A 22488-nucleotide genomic window follows, 5' to 3' on the forward strand; every position below is an offset into this window, starting at 1 on the left:
TACTTTATATTTTCATCATGAAGTTGACATGTTTTTACTTTTTGAAACTGCACCCCTCACAGTATCCAAAATGAAATTCAGTAAGTGTGTTAACACTTTAGGTGTTTCACAGGAATAGCAGCAAAGTGAAGGAGAAAATTCAAAATCTTCATTTTTTACACTCGCATGTTCTTGTAGACCCAGTTTTTTTTACAAGGAGTAATAGAAGAAAAAGTCCGCCAAAATTTGTAACCCAATTTCTCTCGAGTAAGGAAGTACCTCATATGTGTATGTCAAGTGTTCGGCGGGCGCAGTAGAGGGCTCAGAAAGGAAGGTGCAACAATGGGATTTTGGAGAGTGAATTTTTCTGAAATGGTGTTTGGGTGGCATGTCACATTTAGGAAGCCCATATGGTGCAAGAACAGCAGAAAACCCCCACATGGCATACCATTTTGGAAACTACACCCCTCAAGGCACGTAACAAGGGGTCCAGTGAGCCTTTACACCCCACAGGTGTTTGACGACTTCACTAAAGTGCAGTTTTTTCCCCTCAAATTCATCATTTTTACAAAGGGTAATGGGAGAAAATGCCCCCTCCCCCCATTTTGAACACACCTCTTCTGAGTATGGAAATATGCCATGTTAGGACGTAAAATGCTCTGGGGACGAATTACAATGCTCTGAAGAGAAGGAGTCACATTTGGCTTTTGGAAAGCAAAATTTGCTGAAATGGTTTTTGGGAGGCATGTCACATTTAGGAAGCCCCTGTGGTGCCTGAAGAACAAAAAAAAAACACACAGCATAATATTTTGGAAACTACACCCCACAAGGAAGGTAACAAGGAGTACAGTAAGCCTTAACACCCCACAGGTGTTTGACGACTTTTTGTTAAAGATGGATGTGTAAATGCAACTAAAATGCAGTTTTTCCCCCAAATTATGGAAATACCCCATGTGTGGACATCAAGTGGTCTGCTGGCGCACTACAATGCTCAGAAGAGGAGGAGCTCCATTGAGCTTTTGGAAATGGATGTTTGGAATGGAAGTCAGGGGCCATGTGCGTTTACAAAGCCCCCCGTGGTGCCAGAACAGTGGAACCCCCCACATGTGACCCCATTTTGGAAACTAAACCCCTCACAGAATTGAATAAGGGGTGCAGTGAGTATTTACACCCCACTGGCATTTGACACATCTTTGGAACAGTGGGCTGTGCAAATTAAAAATTACATTTTTCATTTCCACGGACCACTGTTCCAAAAATCTGTCAGACACCTGTGGGGGTAAATGCTCACTGTACCCCTTATTACAGTACGTGGGTGTAGTTTCCAAAATTGGGTCACATGTGGGGGGTCCATTGTTCTGGCAATATGGGGGCTTTGTAAACACACGTGGCTTTCAATTCTGGACAAATTTTCTCTTCAAAATCTCAATGGTGCTCCTTCTCTTCTGAGCATTGTAGTGCACCCACAGAGCACTTTGCATCCACATATGGGGTATGTTCTGACTCAGAAGAAATGAGGTTACAAATTTTGGGGGGATTTTTTCCTATTTTCCCTTGTGAAAATGAAAAATTTAGGGTAACAGCATTTTTGTGAAAAATTTATTTTTTTCATTTTCCACCATATTTCACTGTAGGTACTGTGTTCTTTTCTTTGTAGGCCTCATTCCATTTTCAGTAAACAGTAGAATCATGTGCTTAACCAAAATGCTCTTTCTTGGTCTCATCTATCCACAAGACGTTTTCCCAGAAGGCTTTTGGCTTACTCAAGTTCATTTAGGTAAAATGTAGTCTTGATTTTTATGTCTTTGTGTAAGCAGTGGGTTCTTCCTGGGTCTCCTGCCATATCGTTTCATTTCATTTGAATGTTAATGGTAGTTTGCGCATACACTGATGCTCCCTGAGCCTGCAAGACAATTTGAATTTCTTTGGAACTTGTTTGGGGCTGCTTATCCACCATCCGGACTATCCTGCTTTGACACATTTCATCAATTTTTCTCTTCCATCCTCGCCCAGGGAGATTAGCTACAGTGCCATGGGTTGCAAACTTCTTGATAATGTTGCACACTATCAGCTTTCAGGTGTGATTTTATATATTGCCCACACCTTTTACTTGCTCCAGGAGAGTTTAAAGGAGCATCACATGCTTGAAACAATCTTATTTTTCCACAATTTTGAAAGGGTGCCAATAATTATGTCCAGACCATTTTTGGAGTTTGGTGTGACATTATGTCAAATTAGCCTTTTTTCCTCCCTTTTTTGGTTTAGTTCCAACACACACAAAGGGAATAAACGTCTATAGCAAAACATGTGTTACTGCAATCCTTTTCTGTGAGAAATTGTTCATTTTCTAGAAAAATTTTAGGGGTGCCAATATTTACAGCCATGACTGTAGATAGATGGATAAATAGATAGATAGATAAATAGATAGATAGAAAGATAGACAGCTAAAAAAGATTTATTTATTAAATATATTTTTACATTTTATATTTTTGTTTAAAGTAGTATTATAACAATACAGAGACAACCAATCTTTCACCAGAAATATAAGGTACAAAAGCATACAAAGTAGACATGATATGACAATGACAGGCCTAACATAATAAGGTATCTTATTTGTTAGTGAAATGTTGTATTGTTTGAAGGGGTGGGACTGAATAGTTCTGGGAAGGAAAGGTGGAAGAATAGGGGAAGGTGGCATATACCCAACAAATCCTATGTGTAGGGCATAATAAAATAAAACAAGATTTATGTTTATTTTTTAAGTTATCTATTTTTAATACTGTATTTGGAGTTGAGAAGAATTTTTTTTTTTAGCCTTATATGAGGTCATTGACAATTAACCCCTTCATGACCCAGCCCATTTTCACCTTCATGACCTGGGCATTTTTTGAAAATCTGACCACTGTCACTTTAAACATTAATGACTCTGGAATGCTTTTACTTCTCATTCTGATTCCGAGATAGTTTTTTCGTGACATATTCTACTTTATGTTATTGGTAAAATTTCACTGATATTTGCATCCTTTCTTGGTAAAAAATCTAAAAATTTCATGAAAATTTTGAAAATTTTGCATTTTTCTAACTTTGAAAGTCTCTGCTTAAAAGGAAAATGTATATTCTAAATAAATTACATATTGATTCACATATACAATATAACTACTTTGTGTTTGCATAAAAAAATTGACAAGTTTTTACTTTTGAAAGACACCAGAGGGCTTCAAAGTTCCGCAGCAATTTTCCAATTTTTCTCAAGATTTTCAAAATCGTAATTTTTCAGGGCCCAGTTCAGGTTGGAAGTGGAGTTTAAGGGTCTTCATATTAGAAATACCCCATAAATGACCCCATTATAAAAACTGCACCCCCCAAAGTATTCAAAATGACATTCAGTAAGTGTTTTAACCCTTTAGGTGTTTCACGGGAATAGCAGCAAAGTGAAGGAGAAAATTCTAAATCTTCATTTTTTACACTCGCATTTTCTTGTAGACACAATTTTTGAATTTTTACAAGGGGTAAAAGGAGAGAAATCACACTAAAATTTGTAACCCAATTTCTCTCGAGTAAGGAAATACCTCATATGCGTATGTAAAGTGTTCGGCGGGCGCAGTAGAGGGCTCAGAAGGGAAGGAGCGACAATGGGATTTTGGAGAGTGAGTTTTGCTGAAAGGGTTTTTGGGGAGCATGTCCCATTTAGGAAGCCCCTATGGTGCCAGAACAGTGGACCCCCCACATGTGACCCCATTTTGGAAACTATACCCCTCATGGAATTTAATAAGGGGTACAGTGAGCATTTACAGCCCACTGGCGTTTGACAGATATTTGAAACAGTGGACTGTGCAAATCAAAAATTTTATTTTTCATTTTCACAGACCACTGTTCCAAAAATCTGTCATACACCAGTGGGGTGTAAATGCTCACTGCACCCCTTATTACATTCCGTGAGGGGTGTAGTTTCCAAAATGGGGTCACATATGGATATTTATTGTTTTGCGTTTGTCAGAACTGCTGTAACAATCAGCCACCCCTGTGCAAATCGTCTCAAATGTGCATGGTGCACTCTCCCTTCTGGGCCCTGTTGTGCGCCCCCAGAGCACTTTGCGCCCACATATGGGGTATCTCCGTAGTCGGGAGAAATTGCATTACAAATTTAGAGGGTCTTTTTTCCCTTTTACCTCTTGTGAAAATGAAAAGTATAGGGCAACACCAGCATGTCAGTGTAAAAAATTTATTTTTTTACACTAACATGCTGGTATAGACCCCAACTTCACCTTTTCATAAGGGGTTAAAGAAGAAAAAGCCCCCCAAAATTTGTAAGGCAATTTCTCCCAAGTACGGCGATACCCCATATGTGTCCCAAAACTGTTGCCCTGAAATACGACAGGGCTCCAAAGTGAGAGAGCGCCATGCACATTTGAGGCCTGAATTAGAGATTTGCATAGGGGTGGACATAGGGGTATTCTATGCCAATGATTCCCAAACAGGGTGCCTCCAGCTGTTGCAAAACTCCCAGCATGCCTGGACAGTCAATTGCTGTCCGGCAATACAGGGAGTTATTATTTTGCAACAGCTGGAGGCTCCGTTTTGGAAACAGTAGCGTACCATACGTTTTTCATTTTTTTGGGGAGGGGGGCTGTGTAAGGGTATGTGTATATGTAGTGTTTTTTACTTTTTATTTTAGGTTAGTGTTAAAGTAGTGTAGTGTTTTTAGGGTACAGTCACATGGGCAGAGGTTCATAGCAAGTTTGCCGCTGGAAGTTTGAGCTGCAGCGCAAAATTTGTGCCATCTCAAACTTGCAGCACTCACTGTAAGCCTCCGCCCATGTGAGTGTACCCTGTACATTCACATTGGGGGGAGGGGGGCAAACATCCAGCTGTTGCAATCTCCGAGCATGCCCTTTGGCTGTCCGTGCATGCTGGGAGTTGTAGTTTTGCAACAGCTGGAGGAACACTGGTTTGGAAACACTAAGTTAAGTAATAAACTTTCAAGTGTTTTGCAACCAAACTTAGTGTTTCCAAACCAGTGTGCCTCCAGCTGTTGCAAAACTACAACTCCCAGCATGCATGGTCTGTCAGTGCATGCTGGGAGTTATAGTTTTGCAAAAATTGCAACAGCTGGAGGCACTGAGGTAGGAAACGGATAATGTTTCCCAACTAGTGTGCCTCCAGTTGTTGCAAAACTACAACTCCCAGCATGCCCAGACTGCCCAGGCATGCTGGAAGTTGTAGTTCGGCAATATCTGAAGGATCACAGTTTGGCGACCACTGTATAATGGTCTCCAATCTGTGCTCTTCCAGATGTTAGAGAACTACAACTCCCAGCATGCCTGGACAGACTGAGCATGCTGAGATTTGTAGCTTTGCAACATCTGGAAGAGCACAGATTGGAGACCATTATACAGTGGTCTCCAAACTGAGAACCTCCAGATGTTGCAAAACTACAACTCCCAGCATTCCCAGAAAGCCAAAGGCTGTCTGGGCATGCTGGGAGTTGCAGTTTTGAAACTCTCAGAGGCAGCAGTGAGATCGGTTTACGGCGATCTCACTGCTGCCAATGAAGATGCCGCCCTGCTGCCGGAAACTCACCGCCGGGACGCAGCGCCGCCGGGACCGCCTGGAGGACGTCGCTCGCCGCCGGGACCGCTCGGGACACCGCTCGGACGGGTAAGTGACGCCGGGGGACGGGTCAGGGACACTTAGCAGAGCGGTGTGTGTCCCGATCCCCATGATCGGGACTCACACACCGCGCTGCTAAGTATTTTCATAGCGAAACGCTGCTATCAGCTAGTCAGATTTGACCAGCTGATAGCAGCAATCGCTGGGGGGGGGGGGGTGGGGGATGAAACCCCCCGTGTTCGCACGGTAAGATGGCTGGCTATCAGTGATAGCCACCATCTTACCGGGCGCTGCGGGATGCCGCGAGTAGCGGCAAAAATGTTCATGACGTACCTGTATGTCATGGGTCGGGAACACCTTGCCACCCATGACGTACAGGTATGTCATAGGTCGGGAAGGGGTTAAATCATGGGGTTATTTTCCTTTTTCTTGGTCAACACTAGGATTTTAGATTGAAAAGTAGTGATGAGCGGCATTGGCCATATTCTAATTTGCGATATTTCGCGAATATATAGACTAATATTCATCCTATATTCACAAATTTTGCGTATCCGTTATATTCGCATATTTGCATATTCGAGGAAGAAAAGAGTGAGAGGGTGGGCAACTTTACTATTGGTTGCTAAGGATGTTGTTGATAACCTCTGACAAGTGTATTTGCATCATTCTAATTGGCCCACAAGTGAAAAGAAGGAATATGCAAATATTTACATATGTGAATATTTACATATGCGAATATGCGTTTATGCGAATATTTACATATGCGAATATGCGCATATGTAAATATTCACATATGCGAATATGCACATATGCGAGTATGCACACATGTGGAAAAAAGTGAATATTTGAAATTTCGAATATATGGCGAATATATTCGCAATATTGGTGATTTCACGAATTTGCGATATCCGCGATAAAAATTATAAATGTGAATATTCGCGCCCAACACTATTGAATAGGATTGATTTATGAGAGAATTGATCCAGCACTATCCAGTAAATATCAGGGTGAAGGGCTTCTCTGTTGTATTAAAAACAAACAAATTACTGCCTGCTAAGGCTTTAGAATAACAAAATAATGTACACTATAATCTCCTTTCCCATTCTAAAGCCAGTGCCCACGGGTCTGCTTACTTTATTTACTTTAAGCCCTTTCACATAGGCTGATCACTCTGTGTTGATGGGAGATGTGCAACGGATAATGATGTAGTTGAAGGGACCAATGGACCCGGTAGTTGTTCATGTGCCCCAGCTTAAATAAGCAATATGAAAGCTCACTAAACAAGTGCCAATCAACGAGATGGGTACTTGTTATCAGGACCTGCTTGGCCCAGGTAAAGAGGCGTTCAGCCTGATGAATCCAGATTTCCTGGAGAGGTTCTTATTCCATTGTAGCCTATCCCACAATGGGGATATTTATAAAAGCATTTAGTAGATTTTTTTTTTGTATATACAGTGCATAGTGATAGTATTCGGCCCCCTTGAACTTTTCGATCTTTTGCCACATTTCAGGCTTCAAAAATAAAGATATAAAACTGTAATTTTTTGTGAAGAATCAACAACAAGTGGGACACAATCATGAAGTGGAACAAAATTTATTGGATATTTCAAACTTTTTAACAAATAAAAAACTGAAAAATTGGGCGTGCAAAATTATTCAGCCCCTTTACTTTCAGTGCAGCAAACTCTCTCCAGAAATTCAGTGAGGATCTCTGAATGATCCAATGTTGACCTAAATGACTAATGATGATAAATAGAATCCACCTGTGTGTAATCAAGTCTCCGCATAAATGCACCTGCACTGTAGCCTCAGAGGTCTATTTATAGCGCAGAGAGCATCATGAAGAACAAGGAACACACCAGGCAGGTCCGAGATACTATTGTGGAGAAGTTTAAAGCCGGATTTGGATACAAAAAGATTTCCCGAGCTTTAAACATCCCAAGGAGCACTGTGCAAGCGATAATATTGAAATGGAAGGAGTATAAGACAACTGAAAATCTACGAAGACCTGGCAATCCCTCTATACTTTCAGCTCATACAAGGAGAAGACTGATCAGAGATGCAGCCAAGAGGCCCATGATCACTCTGGATGAACTGCAGAGATCTACAGCTGAGGGGGGAGACTCTGTCTATAGGACAACAATCAGTCATATACTGCACAAATCTGGCCTTTATGGAAGTGTGGCAAGAAGAAAGCCATTTCTTAAAGATATCCATAAAAAGTGTTGTTTAAAGTTTGCCACAAGCCACCTGGGAGACACACCAAACATGTGGAAGAAGGTGCTCTGGTCAGATGAAACCAAAATCGAACTTTTTGGCAACAATGCAAAACGTTATGTTTGGCTTAAAAGCAACACAGCTCATCACCCTGAACACACCATCCCCACTGTCAAACATGGTGGTGGCAGCATCATGGTTTGGGCCTGCTTTTCTTCAGCAGGGACAGGGAAGATGGTTAAATTTGATGGGAAGATGGATGGAGCCAAATACAGGACCATTCTGGAAGAAAACCTGATGGAGTCTGCAAAAGACCTGAGACTGGGACAGAGATTTGTCTTCCAAACAGACAATGATCCTAAACATAAAGCAAAATCAACAATGGAATGGTTCACAAATAAACATATCCGGGTGTTAGAATGGTCAAGTCAAAGTCCAGACCTGAATCCAATCGAGAATCTGTGGAAAGAACTGAAAACTGCTGTTCACAAATGCTCTCCATCCAACCTCACTGAGCTCCAGCTGTTTTGCAAAGAGGAATGGGCAAAAATTTCTCGATGTGCAAAACTGATAGAGACATACCCCAAGCGACTTACAGCTGTAATTGCAGCAAAAGGTGGAGCTACAAAGTATTAACTTAAGGGGGCTGAATAATTTTGCACGCCCAATTTTTCAGTTTTTTTTTTGGTTAAAAAAGTTTGAAATATGCAATACATTTTTTCCACTTCATGATTGTGTCCCACTTGTTGTTGATTCTTCACAACAAATTACAGTTTTATATCTTTATGTTTGAAGCCTGAAATGTGGCAAAAGGTTGAAAAGTTCAAGAGGGCCGAATACTTTCACTATGCACTGTATATGTCTCTCAAATGTCACACATGTGACTGTGCACTTTTCTATGCGACTTTTGCTTATGTAAGCAAATTTTCAAAAATGCAGTGGTCAGAGATTTATAATGTGTGACTGTCGCAAAATAGTTGCACGCTATCAAAAAAAGCCATACATTAACTCCAGCGCAACCCTGGCTTACAGATTTTGCTTACACGAGCAAAATAGAAAACAGAACGGAGGAAAACAGCTGATTTGCTTACGTACTACAAATTTATAAAGGCCATGTAACTTAATAAATTTGTTGCACGTAAGCAAAACATTAAGCAAAATAAAACAACAAAAAAAAAACTTACATAAGCAAGCTTTTATAAATGTCCTCCAATATGTTTAGAACATCATCACTAGAGCAGTTGGGTCATCAGGGTCATCAGGCCATCATGTCATCAGGGTAAATAAACAGGGACCGGTAAGAATGGAAAGCAAATACATTTAATTAAACAGTAGAACAATAACAAATAATTTTCACTCAAGAATAATGAGGAATACAAGGATTTGAAGACACACATTGGCTACACGGCAAGACAGACAGGTAAAAGAGTCTCTTCTGCAGTACACTAAATGAAAAAGCTTAGTCAAATATGCTATTGGGCTAATCCGCATATGACACCTTGCCATAGTTTCATGAAGAAACAGTCAATAACTGTCATGTCACTTCTTTTCATCCGTAACCATGGTGGAAATATCCGTGCCGTATGAGTGTAGATTTTAGTTTGTCAAAATCTAACAATACAAAATTGTATTGTTAGAACAAAGCTTTCATGTCTACAGGAAATAGAAACTTCTCAATGGTATAACATGAGAATTTAAAACTGAATACAATTTGCATAGTGAATTAATTATTTACTGTGTGCGTGTCATTCATGTCATTGATTTATTAAAGATCATTTAAATGGCTAAGAGACTGATATACAAATAAACCTGTGAAGTGGAACTTTAGACATGACAAGTTTGAGATTTTAAATGTAGGGGTTGAAAGATTTGGCATGAAAAGAGGCACTTGAGCAGTGTTCTTCCAAAAAAAGATAGGTCCAAGGCAAATCATGAGTGCTATCAAACCATCAAATGTCTTTCTACAAACATCAAATACCTTGTGTTATTATTGGAAAGAATTAGAGATGAGCGAATTTTTGAAAAATCGCTTCTCGGCCTTTTGGCTAAGATCAAGTGTAGTATCAGTTCTTATCAGTTTTTCATGCCGGTGGGCAGTGACGCCGGTATGGGGCTGGTGGGGATGGGTACTGCATGGAGGGGAAAGGTGTACCAGGGCTTTCTGGGGCTGGTTATGAGGAATAAGCACGACGGCTGCCCCGATGTGACCTGCTCCCTCCGGGTCTCGCCATGAGGCTGAGAGGGTCTAAAGCCGAGGTACTTTTGTGCCTCGGGGATCGGTGACCCCGAGGTGCCGAAACTCACTAGGTGTACTGGCTCACTGAGTAGAAGCACGGGCAACATAATCTCTTCACCTTGTGGCACTCACCTCTTGATTCCCAGCCTTCTGGCTAGGATCAGAGAAATTTTTGTAGATCCGGCCGGATGTCCGGGCAGTATATTTTCACACATTCACTTATTTATTTCCTTTTTGTCTCACTCTGTCACTTTTTGCATGTTGTGTGTCCACAGGATTGGTCAGGATGCGGTAGCACTTCTGGGTGTCCCTCCTGGTGGTCTAGGGGAGATGAGTGTGGCCATTAGGTTCCGCACCTCCCTGCAAACACCCCGGGTACTCCTGCTCTGGCAGGGTACCTACCGTTATCGGCTCTGCGGGCAGATACCTTGGCTAACGCCAATGGGGATGCCGGGAGCATTTGTGGTCCCTTAGTAGCCTTGTCGAAAAGGGACATCGAACCTGGAACCTCACAGGTACCTTTTGGTCCGGAGGCGAAGGGTAAGGTTTGTTGGGGGGCCTCTCTCCTATCGGAGAAGGGCTTGCAATAGACCGCATCCTCTGTGCACGTTTTTTTTTGTGTAACACGTTTGCACTTTTTCTTGCACTTTGGGTGATTTAAGAGCACGCTCCTCGGCTCTTAGATAAAAAATAAATAAATTGAAAAAAATAATTTTTAAAAAATTTAATTCGGAAGATTTGCCAAATTTTCCCAAAAAATTTGTTTTGGTCAGAATTTATTTGATGTGAATCACTATTAAAAATGGCTATTTCTGGCCTACAGAGAGCCTCAATAGGGGTGTAGAACACGTTACCTTGCTGTAACACACATAGGGTGCGCGCTGGGTTAGTGAAATAATACTGTTATACAGTATGACAATCAGATCAAAGGTGTCACTATTAGAATCAATGTTGCAGAGAGGCACAATGACAGAGTCTGGAGGTAGCATCAGTTTGAGGAGATCATATAGTGGCTAAATGACACAGCCTAGAGTTGGCGGCAGCAGGAGGAGATCACATAGTGGCTGAATGACACAGCCTGGAGTTGGTGGCAGCATATAGTGGCTGAATGACACAGCTTGGAAGTAGCAAAAGCATGAGGAGAACATATGGTGGCTGAATGACACAGCGTGGAGGTGGCGACAGCATGAGGAGACCATATAGTGCCTGAATGACACAGCGTGGAGGTGGTGGCAGCATGAGGAGACCAGATAGTGGCTTAATGACACAGCCTGGAGTTGGCGGCAGCATGAGGAGAATACATAGTGGCTGAATGACCCAGCCTGGAGTTGGCGGCATCATGAGAAGACCATATAGTGGCTGAATGACACAGCCTGGAGTTGGCGGCAGCATGAGGAGAACATATAGTGGCTGAATGACAGAGCCTGGAGGTGGCGAAAGCATGAGAAGACCATATAGTGGCTGAATGACACAGCCTGGAGTTGGCGACAGCATGAGGAGATCATATAGTGGCCTAATGACAGCCTGGAATTGGTGGCGGCATGAGGAGAACATATAGTGGCTGAATGACACAGCCTAGAGTTAGCGGCAGCATGAGGAGACCATATAGTGGCTTAGCCCTTTTACTCAATAGCCTGTTTTGACCTTAATGACCAAGGCAAATTTTCTAAATCTGACATGTGTTAACTTATTTGGTAATAACTGTTACACCTTACGTTCCGGCCACTTCCCCTGGCCGTGAGTGCACTGTCCCCCTCTCCCCTGCTGCCGGCAGGGCTGGGATTCCCCTCGCGGGAGGTGCACACATGCGAATCCCAGCCCGTCACTTAACACGCTCATGTTCTGCTTCTTCCTCTGCCTCTCAGCTCTGGCGCGTGCGTCCCTGTCTCCTAGGGCACGTGTGCACTGGAGCTCTGAAATTTAAAGGGCCAGTACGCCCATAATTATATGAAACACCTGACACTATTCTATAAGTCCCTTCACCTCCCATTCTTCCCTGCCAGATCTTCAGTGCCTTTGGTCTGAGATTAAGCGTTCCATACTGTCTATTTGCCTTGCCCGTGTTCTGACCCTTCCGCTACGTTATTTGACGACGCACCTTTGCTGCCAGCCTTGACCTTCTGCCTCATCCTACTGTGCTTTGTCTCGCCCAGCTACCTGTGTGGTCGAGTTGTATCGGGGGTAGCGACCTGAGTGTTGCCTGCCACAGCAAATCCATCCTGCCTTTCAGCGGGCTCTGGTGAAGACCAGCGGCACCTCACAGTCATCAGCCACTCAGGTCAGTGGATCCAGCATTGTTACAGCAAGATCGGCCATGGATTCCGCTGGGTTACCTCTGCCTGAGAATCTGGATCTCGCCACCATATAGTGGCTCTTCAGTTGCATCAGTTGGCCCAGCAGGTGCAGCAGTTTAACCAGTTGTCCGCCATGATGCAGCAGCTACTTACTGCTCAGCAACAACCGCAGCAGCCTCAGCCTCCATCTGCTCCGGTAATGCCTCTTGCTCCAGCAGTCACCACGGGATCCAAGCTCCATTTGTCTCTTCCCGAGAAGTATGAAGGGGATCCCAAGTCCTGCCGTGGATTTGTGACTCAGTGCTACATGCACATAGAGCTTATGGCGGAACAGTTCCCTACGGAACGAGCGAAGGTGGCCTCTGTAGTCAGTCTTTTAACTGGAAGGGCTCTGGCCTGGGCAACTATGTTATGGGATCGCAGACACCCACTGACAGCCAGTCTTCAGGCTTTCATGATGGAATTCCGAAGTGTTTTTGAAGACCCTGCACGAGCTTCTTCCGCTGAAACGGCCTTGCTGAGCCTTTCTCAGGGCAACTCTCAGGGCATATTCGCCCACAGATGAGTTACATAGTTACATAGTTACATAGTTACTATGTAACTATGTAACTCATCTGTGGGCGAATATGCCATCTGATTCCGTACCCTGGCTTCAGAGTTATCCTGGAATAATGAAGCTCTTTGCTCCTTGCTGCCCGGGAATTGCCATCTAAATGGCAATCCCAGGGCTGGGATTCGCATCATGGAATGTGTCCGCATGCGAATCCCAGCGCGTCACTTACCACGCTACTCTTCTGTTTCTTCCTCTGCCTCTCAGCTCTGAAATTTAAACGGCCAATACACCCATAATTATGTGAAACACCCAACACTATTGTATAAGTCCCTGCACCTCCCACTCTTCCCTGCCAGATCTTCAGTGCCATTTACCTGAGATTAAGCATTCCATAATGTTTGTTTGCCTTGCCCGTGTTCTGACCCTTCCATAACATTATTTGACTATGCACCTTGGCTGCCTGCCTTGACCTTCTGCTAAGTCCGACTGCACCTCTGCCTCATCCTACTGTACTTCGCCCAGCTACCTATGTGGTCGAGTTGTATCGGGGTAGGGACCTGGGTGTCGCCTGCTGCAGCAAATCCATCCTGCCATAAGGCGGGCTCTGGTGAAGACCAGCAGCACCTTAGACCCCGCTCCCCGATACGGCCCGTGTCATCAGCCACTCAGGTCAGTGGATCCACATAAAGCATTGTTACAATAAATTTGAAACACTTTTACTTACAATAACTTTGGAACACTTTTACTTATGAAAGCGATTCTGAGATTTATAGATTTAGCAGCAATTTTCCAGATTTTCAAGAAAATTTGAAAATCAGATTTTTCAGGGACCAGTTCAGTTCTGAAGTGGAAATGAGGGACCTATATGTTAGATACCCCCATAACTCAACCCATTTTATAAACTGCACCCCTTAAGTTTGTCAGAATGGCATTAAAGAAGTTTATTAACCCTTTAGGCATTTCAAAGAAATGAAAGATTTTTCTTTTTAATAATTTTTTTTTCTGTAACACAAATAGGTGTTGACAAAGAAATACAACTGAAGGTTTATTCCCTAAATTCTGACGTACTTAGAAATATCCCATATGTGGCCTTTATGCGCTACGTGTCTTCCACACAGGCTTCAGACAGGAAGGCATGTTGTGTGGATTTTGGGGCATCCTTTAAGTTTAGGATATTTTGTTGGCATCATATAAAGTCGCAGAGGCCAAGTTGGGAGACAAGTTGATGCTTTCATTGGTACCATTGTGGAGTACACGTGACACTCGTTTTTTATTTTATTTTTTATAAGGTGGTATACATAAAAAAATCTATTCTGAGGGTTGTTTTTATACATTTTTTTAGGTTGTTCGTTATGCGGTATAAATGACATGTTAACTTTGCTCTGCAGGTTAATACAGTTATGGCGATACCAAATTTCTATACTTTTTTATATTTTAGTTCATTTATAGCATAAAAACTATTTTTGTAAAAATAATCATGTTTGTAAGTCGCCGTACTCTGTGAGCCATAACTTTTTTTTTTTTTCACTGACGCAATTGTCTGATGATTCTTTTTTTGTGGGACAGGTTGATGTTTTTGGGGGGACTATTTTTGGGTGTGTTTTGGGGTATATTTTATATATATATATATATATATATATATATATATATATATATATATATAAATATATATATATAATTCATTTTTTATTTTATTTTTGTTACAATTTTTTTAACTTTTCGATTTTTTTTCACTTTCTTTCACATTTTACTTATTTTTTTTTACTACTATATACATCATTTAATGGAGTACACATCTGTCATAGACATAGGATAGATCAGTCACTACCTGAGGTAAAGACTGATCTATTGCCATGACAAAAGAGGCCACTGTCAGTCCACCAGTTGCCATGGCAATCATCAGTGCTCTGCTTTCACTTTGCAGAACGCCGATCGATGGTAGAGGGAGCCACAGTGACCGCAGCATCTACAGGGTTAACTCGGGATCGAAGCGCAGCTCCAATCCTGAGTGCTGCGGGTGGCCTCCCCCAACAGGGCCTACCTCTCCACCGGTCGCTTCATTGTGTGAAGTGAATGAGGAGAGGGGGTAGGAGGAGACCCCCGCCAGATTCCTGCTATCGGTCTGTCTGTACTGACGGACCAATAGCAGCGATCACCGGCTGGGGACTGCTGTGATCGGTCCCTGGCCGGCTTCATGGAGGCTCCTCTGTGGAGCACAGCCGAGCTTAACATACTGTCACAGAGCCCGGCGCTTATTTCCATCAGGTACATGTACCTGATGTTGTGAAAAGCCACTAATAATCATCAGGTACATGTAACTGATTTTGCGTAGTAGCGTAATGACACAGCCTGGCATTGGTGGCAGCATGAGGAGACCATATATTGGCTGAATGACATAGCCTGGAGTTGGCGGCAGCATGAGGAGACGATATAGTGTCTGAATGATACAGCCTGGAGGTGGCAGCAGGATGAGGAGAACATATGGTGACAGTATGAGAAAGCTTGGAGGTGGCATCAGCATGAGGAGAACATATGGAGGCAGAATGAGAAATTCTGAAGCTGGCAGCAGCATGAGGAGACCATATGGTGGCAGAATGAGACAGCCTGGAGGTGGCAGCAGCAGCATCAAGAGTCCTGCAAGTGGTGCAGTGGGTTGCAATACCAGTACCCGGTGACAATGGTGGGTGAAAAAAGAATAACTTGGCATCAGATGTGTGGCATCAGGCAGGTGGCAGGATCAGAATAGAAGCAGAGGCAGGAAGGCAGAAGAAAACAGTCTATTTTGTAAAAGTGTTAGTGTGCACAAGTAAGTATTGAGGAAATACATTACGTGAAACGTAACTTTTAATAATATGCTTAGGATAAAATATATGGACCCCATATATTTTTTTAAATCAAACAAAAGGAAAGGTGTGCAAAAAACACCACGTGCCACCCACACCGCCAAGTATTGATGTGACCTCTAAAAGGTGGTAGGGAACAACGTATGGTCCATTGTAAGCGGTGGGGGTAAAAACTTTCCCTGTAATGCCCTACTCTCGCATTATTAATTCCTTTCTTGGCAAGTGTTACTCGCCCTAAAAAAAGGCGGACCCACACAGGAACCTCTCCCTATTTCCACCTACAAACACTGCCATTTCCCAGGGTTTTTAGGTGGAAGTAGGGATTGGTTCCTGTGTGGGGCCACACTTTTTAAGACGAGTAAAACTTTCCTTGAAAAGGTGCAAGGGAGCAACATATTGTCCATTGGAGCAGGTGGGGGTAAAACTTCCCCTGTAAGGCCCTACTCTCGCCATATTAATTCCCTTCTTGGCAATTGTTACTCACCCTAAAAATAGTGGCACCACATAGGAACCTCTCTATTTCCACCTAAAAACCCAGGGAAATGGCAGTGTTTGTAGGGGGAAATAGGAAGAGGTTCCTGTGTGGGGCTGCCCTAAAACACTTATAAAATAATATGTGACAAAAACCATCCTGCTAACCCCCAGTAAAGTAATACATGAAGGCCTGAAAAAAAAAAGGGGGAAGGAAAGCCCTATTAGACTCCTGAGGAAGTCACCGTTTGTGGCGGAATGCGTGGAGCAAGTTGTTCCCCTGACTCAGGGTGAATCTGTTTTCATGTCTTATTGCTTACCTTAAATAGTCGCTATTCTTTGCAGCCAGAACTCACTCATCTAATAGGGCTTTTCTTCCCCCTTTTTTTTTTGGCCTTCATATATTACTTTACTGGGAGTTAGCAGGATGGTTTTAGTCACATATTAATTTTGAACACATTGTTTGGGTTGATATTTATATAGACACTTTTTGTTTATTAATATTGCCTTGATATATGGTCATAGGTGAATAGAACAGGTGCACTAGGCACTTTATATAGGGACTTAATTGTCACAAGTGTTGCTGCTATATTTAAGTTCTGGTGTGCATTCATGATTGCATTTATATGTATATGTATTGATTCACCTTATCTTGCTTATTTGCATGAGTCAGGGGTTAGAGACAGGATGATATTCCTAGGCTTTATGTACCGTATTTATCGGTGTATAACACGCACTTTTTAGGCTAAAATTTTTAACCTAATGTCTACCTGCGTGTTATATGCCGATAAGCCGCTGCAGTTCAATGATTTAAAGCGGGCGCTTTAAATCAATGAACTGCAGCGGCTTTTCAGGTACAGAGACCGCCACCGCTGCCGGCTTCTCTGCCCCTGCCTGTCCTGGGGTCTAGAGCCCTGCTGCCGGCCCTTTTCTCCCCCTGGCTATCGGTGCCGGTGCCCCATTGCCGGCGCCAATAGCCAGGGGGAGAGAAGCGCCGCCGGCAATGGGGCAGCGGCGCTGACAGACAGGGGGAGAGAAGGGGCAGCGGCACCCATTGCCGGCGCCGCTGCCCCGTTGCCTCCCCCATCCCCGGTTGTATAATTACCTGTTGCCGGGGTCGGGTCCGCGCTGCTTCAGGCCTCTGGTGTGCGTCCCCTGCGTCGTTGCTATGTGCTGCGAGACGCAATGACGTCACTCGTCATTGCGCCGTTCAGTGCATAGCAACGACGCATGGATTTTGATCTGAAGATTTTGTCGGTAGCATTTTTGTTTTGATCAGACTTTTTGATCACTTTTTATTCATTTTTTAATAGTATAAAAAGTGACCAAAAATACGCCTTTTTGGACTTTGGAATTTTTTTACGTGTACACCATTGACCGTGCGGTTTAATGAATGATATATTTTTATTGTTCCGACATTTATGCACGCGGTGGTACCACATATGTTTATTTTTATTTACATTGTTTTATTTTTTTATGGGAAAAGGGAGTTGATTCAAACTTTTATTAGGGAAGGGGTTATATGACCTTTATTAACACTTTTTTTAAGCTTTTTTTTTGCAGTGTTATAGCTCCCATGTTACGCTGAGCGCTCCGGGTCTCCGCTCCTCCCCGAAGCGCTCGCGGCGTTTCTCTCCCTGCAGCGCCCCGGTCAGACCCGCTGACCGGGAGCGCTGCACTGACATGGCCGGCGGGGATGCGATTCGCATAGCGGGACGCGCCCGCCCGCGAATCGCATCCCAGGTCACTTACCTGTCCCGGTCCCCGGCTGTCATGCTCTGGCGCGCGCGGCTCCGCTCTCTAGGGCGCGCGTGCGCCAGCGCTCTGAGATTTAAAGGGCCAGTGCACCAATGATGGTGCCTGGCCCAATCACCTTGATTAGCTTGCACCTGTGCACTCCCTACTTATACCTCACTTCCCCTGCACTCCCTCGCCGGATCTTGTTGCCCTTGTGCCAGAGAAAGCCTTTCCTTGAGTGTTCCTAGCCTGTGTTCCAGACCTCCTGCCGTTGCCCCTGACTACGATCCTTGCTGCCTGCCCTGACCTTCTGCTACGTCCGACCTTGCTCTTGCCTTATCCCTTGTACCATGCCTATCTCAGCAGTCAGAGAGGTTGAGCCGTTGCCGGTGGATACGACCTGGTTGCTACCGCCGCTGCAAGACCATCCCGCTTTGCGGCGGGCTCTGGTGAAAACCAGAAGCTACTTAGAACCGGTCCACCGACACGGTCCACGCCAAACCCTCTCTGACACAGAGGATCCACCTCCTGCCTGCCGAACCGTGACAGTAGATCCGGCCATGGATTCCGCTGAGGTGCCGCTGTCAAGTCTTGCCGACATTTCCACGGTGATTGCCCAGCAATCCCTAATGATCACAGTGTGAATTCGGGTAGAAAAACAGACATGGTGCACATCTACAATCTTGTATAATGATCTGATTGCTTCTCAGCATAATATCAAAACTAACAGGTTGTTAGTATACATTTTTGATCAAAAAGTACAAGCCCACTCGCCACGTCAAGGCCACCTATTTAGAGTGGGTCCCTAACGTCCCTAGCATAAAATGGCGCAGCACCAAAATGTATACTAACAACCTGTTAGTTTTTGATATTATGCTGAGAAGCAATTAGATCATTATACAAGACTGTAGATGTGCACCATGACAGCTCTTCTACCCGAATTCACACTAGAATTCTATCCCCTCCTTTTTCTTTGTTTTAACATGTGCTGCACTCTTCCCCACCCCCTCAGCCCAACCCTATATAAGCAGTAGTTAGCTGCACATGGGCCATTTCTTTCCTAGCTGCCTCCCAGTCTGACTGGGAGAGTATGGTAAGTGAGCTTTTACATCCCTGTTCACACTGGTGTGGTGCTGTGCGGTGTCCGTTGCTGCCGTGGCGCCTTGTCTGCGGGGGGGGGGTGCGGCTCACAGACTGGTTTGAGTGGCATTGGGGCTGCTCTGCCAGTGGGTCGTTTCCCCCCATGTGGGCATTGGCGTTGCGGCGGTGGTGGTCGCCGCCCGGTGCTGCGCCATTTTATGCTAGGGACGTTAGGGACCCACTCTGGATAGGTGGCCTTGACGTGGCGAGTGGGCTTGTACTTTTTGATCAAAATGTATACTAACAACCTGTTAGTTTTTGATATTATGCTGAGAAGCAATTAGATCATTATACAAGATTGTAGATGTGCACCATGACAGCTCTTCTACCCGAATTCACACTAGAATTCTATCCCCTCCTTTTTCTTTGTTTTAACATGTGCTGCACTCTTCCCCACCCCCTCAGCCCAACCCTATATAAGCAGTAGTTAGCTGCACATGGGCCATTTCTTTCCTAGCTGCCTCCCAGTCTGACTGGGAGAGTATGGTAAGTGAGATTTTACATCCCTGTTCACACTGGTGTGGTGCTGTGCGGTGTCCGTTGCTGCCGTGGCGCCTTGTCTGCGGGGGGGGTGCGGCTCACAGACTGGTTTGAGTGGCATTGGGGCTGCTCTGCCAGTGGGTCGTTTCCCCCCATGTGGGCATTGGCGTTGCGGCGGTGGTGGTCGCCGCCCGGTGCTGCGCCATTTTATGCTAGGGACGTTAGGGACCCACTCTGGATAGGTGGCCTTGACGTGGCGAGTGGGCTTGGACTTTTTGATCAAAATGTATACTAACAACCTGTTAGTTTTTGATATTATGCTGAGAAGCAATTAGATCATTATACAAGATTGTAGATGTGCACCATGACAGCTCTTCTACCCGAATTCACACTAGAATTCTATCCCCTCCTTTTTCTTTGTTTTAACATGTGCTGCACTCTTCCCCACCCCCTCAGCCCAACCCTATATAAGCAGTAGTTAGCTGCACATGGGCCATTTCTTTCCTAGCTGCCTCCCAGTCTGACTGGGAGAGTATGGTAAGTGAGCTTTTACATCCCTGTTCACACTGGTGTGGTGCTGTGCGGTGTCCGTTGCTGCCGTGGCGCCTTGTCTGCGGGGGGGGTGCGGCTCACAGACTGGTTTGAGTGGCATTGGGGCTGCTCTGCCAGTGGGTCGTTTCCCCCCATGTGGGCATTGGCGTTGCGGCGGTGGTGGTCGCCGCCCGGTGCTGCGCCATTTTATGCTAGGGACGTTAGGGACCCACTCTGGATAGGTGGCCTTGACGTGGCGAGTGGGCTTGTACTTTTTGATCAAAATGTATACTAACAACCTGTTAGTTTTTGATATTATGCTGAGAAGCAATTAGATCATTATACAAGATTGTAGATGTGCACCATGACAGCTCTTCTACCCGAATTAATCCCTAATGATCACCCAACGAAATCACCAGCTGGCATACTTGACCACCGTGACACAGCAACTTCAGTCACAGATACAGCAGCTGCTGCCGCAGATACAGCAACTTCAGTCACAGACACAGCAGCTGCAACAGCAACAACCATCTCCTCCGCCGGCTCCTGCAACTCCTCCGCAGCGACCGGCCGCTCCTAACCCCTGCTTGTCCCTGCCGGACAAATTTGATGGGGACTCTAGACTCTGCCGTGGTCTCCTGCCTGGGAAGGCCCTGCCATGTGCCACACCGCTCGGAGCACCTCTCTCACAGTATCCTTTGCAATCCACCCCTGTGCCTCCCGCCGAGGAGGCTATGCAAGTGGATCGGTCTCGCCTGACCCCTGAAGAGAGGACTTGCCGCAGAAAGAAAGAAGATTTACTTCTATACTGCACTGTGCGTTACCGCACAGAACCCCTGCTTTTGAGCATGGAACTTTTTGTTTTGCCCAAATGCTCCTCTGAAGTCCTCCTCGGTCTGCCATGGCTCCAACGCCACTCCTCTACCCTTGTCTGGACCACCGGGGAGATCATGAGCTGGGGTGCTTCTTGCCACAGAAAATGCCTCACGTCTGCTCCCAGTCCCGTCAGTCAAACCTCTGTGTCTCCCCCTTTACCTGGTCTCCCCAAGGCCTATCTGGACTATGCTGTGTCTCCTCCTCACAGCCCCCGTCCTGTTAACACTCTGCCCTGTGCCAAGCTTGACCCTCTTCCCTCCCTCCCCACCCCCACGCCTTCTTGTGTGCCCGCTGTTGATGTGGTTTCCCGGGGCTTCGCCACCATCTGGAAAAAGACTCTAAAATCCCTCATACTAGCTTCTTCCCGGGTGAAGAAGCTTGCCGAAGAAAAAAGAAGAACTCCTCCTGTTTTTGTGTGGCTCTCCACCAAGTATATCCGCTTCCTTGTCCCCAGTTTTAATCTGGGACCACGTTATCTTGGACCCTTTGTAGTTGAGTGCTCAGAGGAGAGATCTTGGGAACCTGAGGACAACATCCTGGACAAAAGTCTTATCCTCAGGTTCTCAGGCTCCAAGAAGAGGGGGAGACCCAAGGGGGGGGGGGGGTACTGTTACGCTGAGCGCTCCGGGTCTCCGCTCCTCCCCGAAGCGCTCGCGGCGTTTCTCTCCCTGCAGCGCCCCGGTCAGACCCGCTGACCGGGAGCGCTGCACTGACATGGCCGGCGGGGATGCGAATCGCATAGCGGGACGCGCCCGCCCGCGAATCGCATCCCAGGTCACTTACCTGTCCCGGTCCCCTGCTGTCATGCTCTGGCATCGGACACCGAGGAGGCAGGTAAGGGCCCTCTTGGTGTCCTGTAAGCTGTTCGGGATGCCGCGATTTCACCGCAGCGGTCCCGAACAGCCCGACTGAGCAGCCGAGTTACTTTCCCTTTCACTTCAGACGCGGCGGTCAGCTTTGATCGCTACGTCTGAAGGGTTAATACAGGGCATCACCGCGATCGGTGATGTCCTGTATTAGCCGCGGGTCCCGGCCGTTGATAGCCGCCGGGACCGACCCGATACGACGCGGGGACACCGTAAATATACGTCCTTCGTTGTTAAGGGATTAATAAAGTGTATTCATTTTGATTGATTCTATATGGTTGGTGTGCACTCACTTAGGCTGTCAGCTTTTCATCTCTTTTTGTGGTGTTCAATTATTGGCAGCCGTGTCTGCACCCACTCTGTACATGAATAGTGGTGCCCATTATTCTTTGTGTTGTTATTCTCCAGTACGCTTAAAACAGTACTAGTGTACAACACTAGCCGGTGTGTACTTTTGGCTGGCCTTTCACAGTATCTAGGCCTTTAAGACTTTAACAGGAACAAAATAGTACACCACTTAGATATACGTATGTGGTATGCGCTTACGTAGGGAGGACAATGCGCTCCAGTACGCTTAAAACAGTATTTGTGTACAACACCAGCCGGTGTGTACTTTTTCCCTGGCCTTTCACAGTATCTAGGCCCATAAGACTTT

General features: G+C 45.2%; 1 pseudogene; it reads left to right on the forward strand.

Annotated features, from left to right (window-relative positions):
- Positions 1 to 9831: 9831 nt before the first annotated feature.
- Positions 9832 to 9941, forward strand: LOC130359892 (U2 spliceosomal RNA; annotated as a pseudogene).
- The last annotated feature ends 12547 nt before the right edge of the window (positions 9942 to 22488 follow it).

The sequence above is a fragment of the Hyla sarda genome, chromosome 2 (genome assembly GCF_029499605.1).
Source record: "Hyla sarda isolate aHylSar1 chromosome 2, aHylSar1.hap1, whole genome shotgun sequence".
Taxonomy (NCBI): Eukaryota; Metazoa; Chordata; class Amphibia; order Anura; family Hylidae; genus Hyla; species Hyla sarda.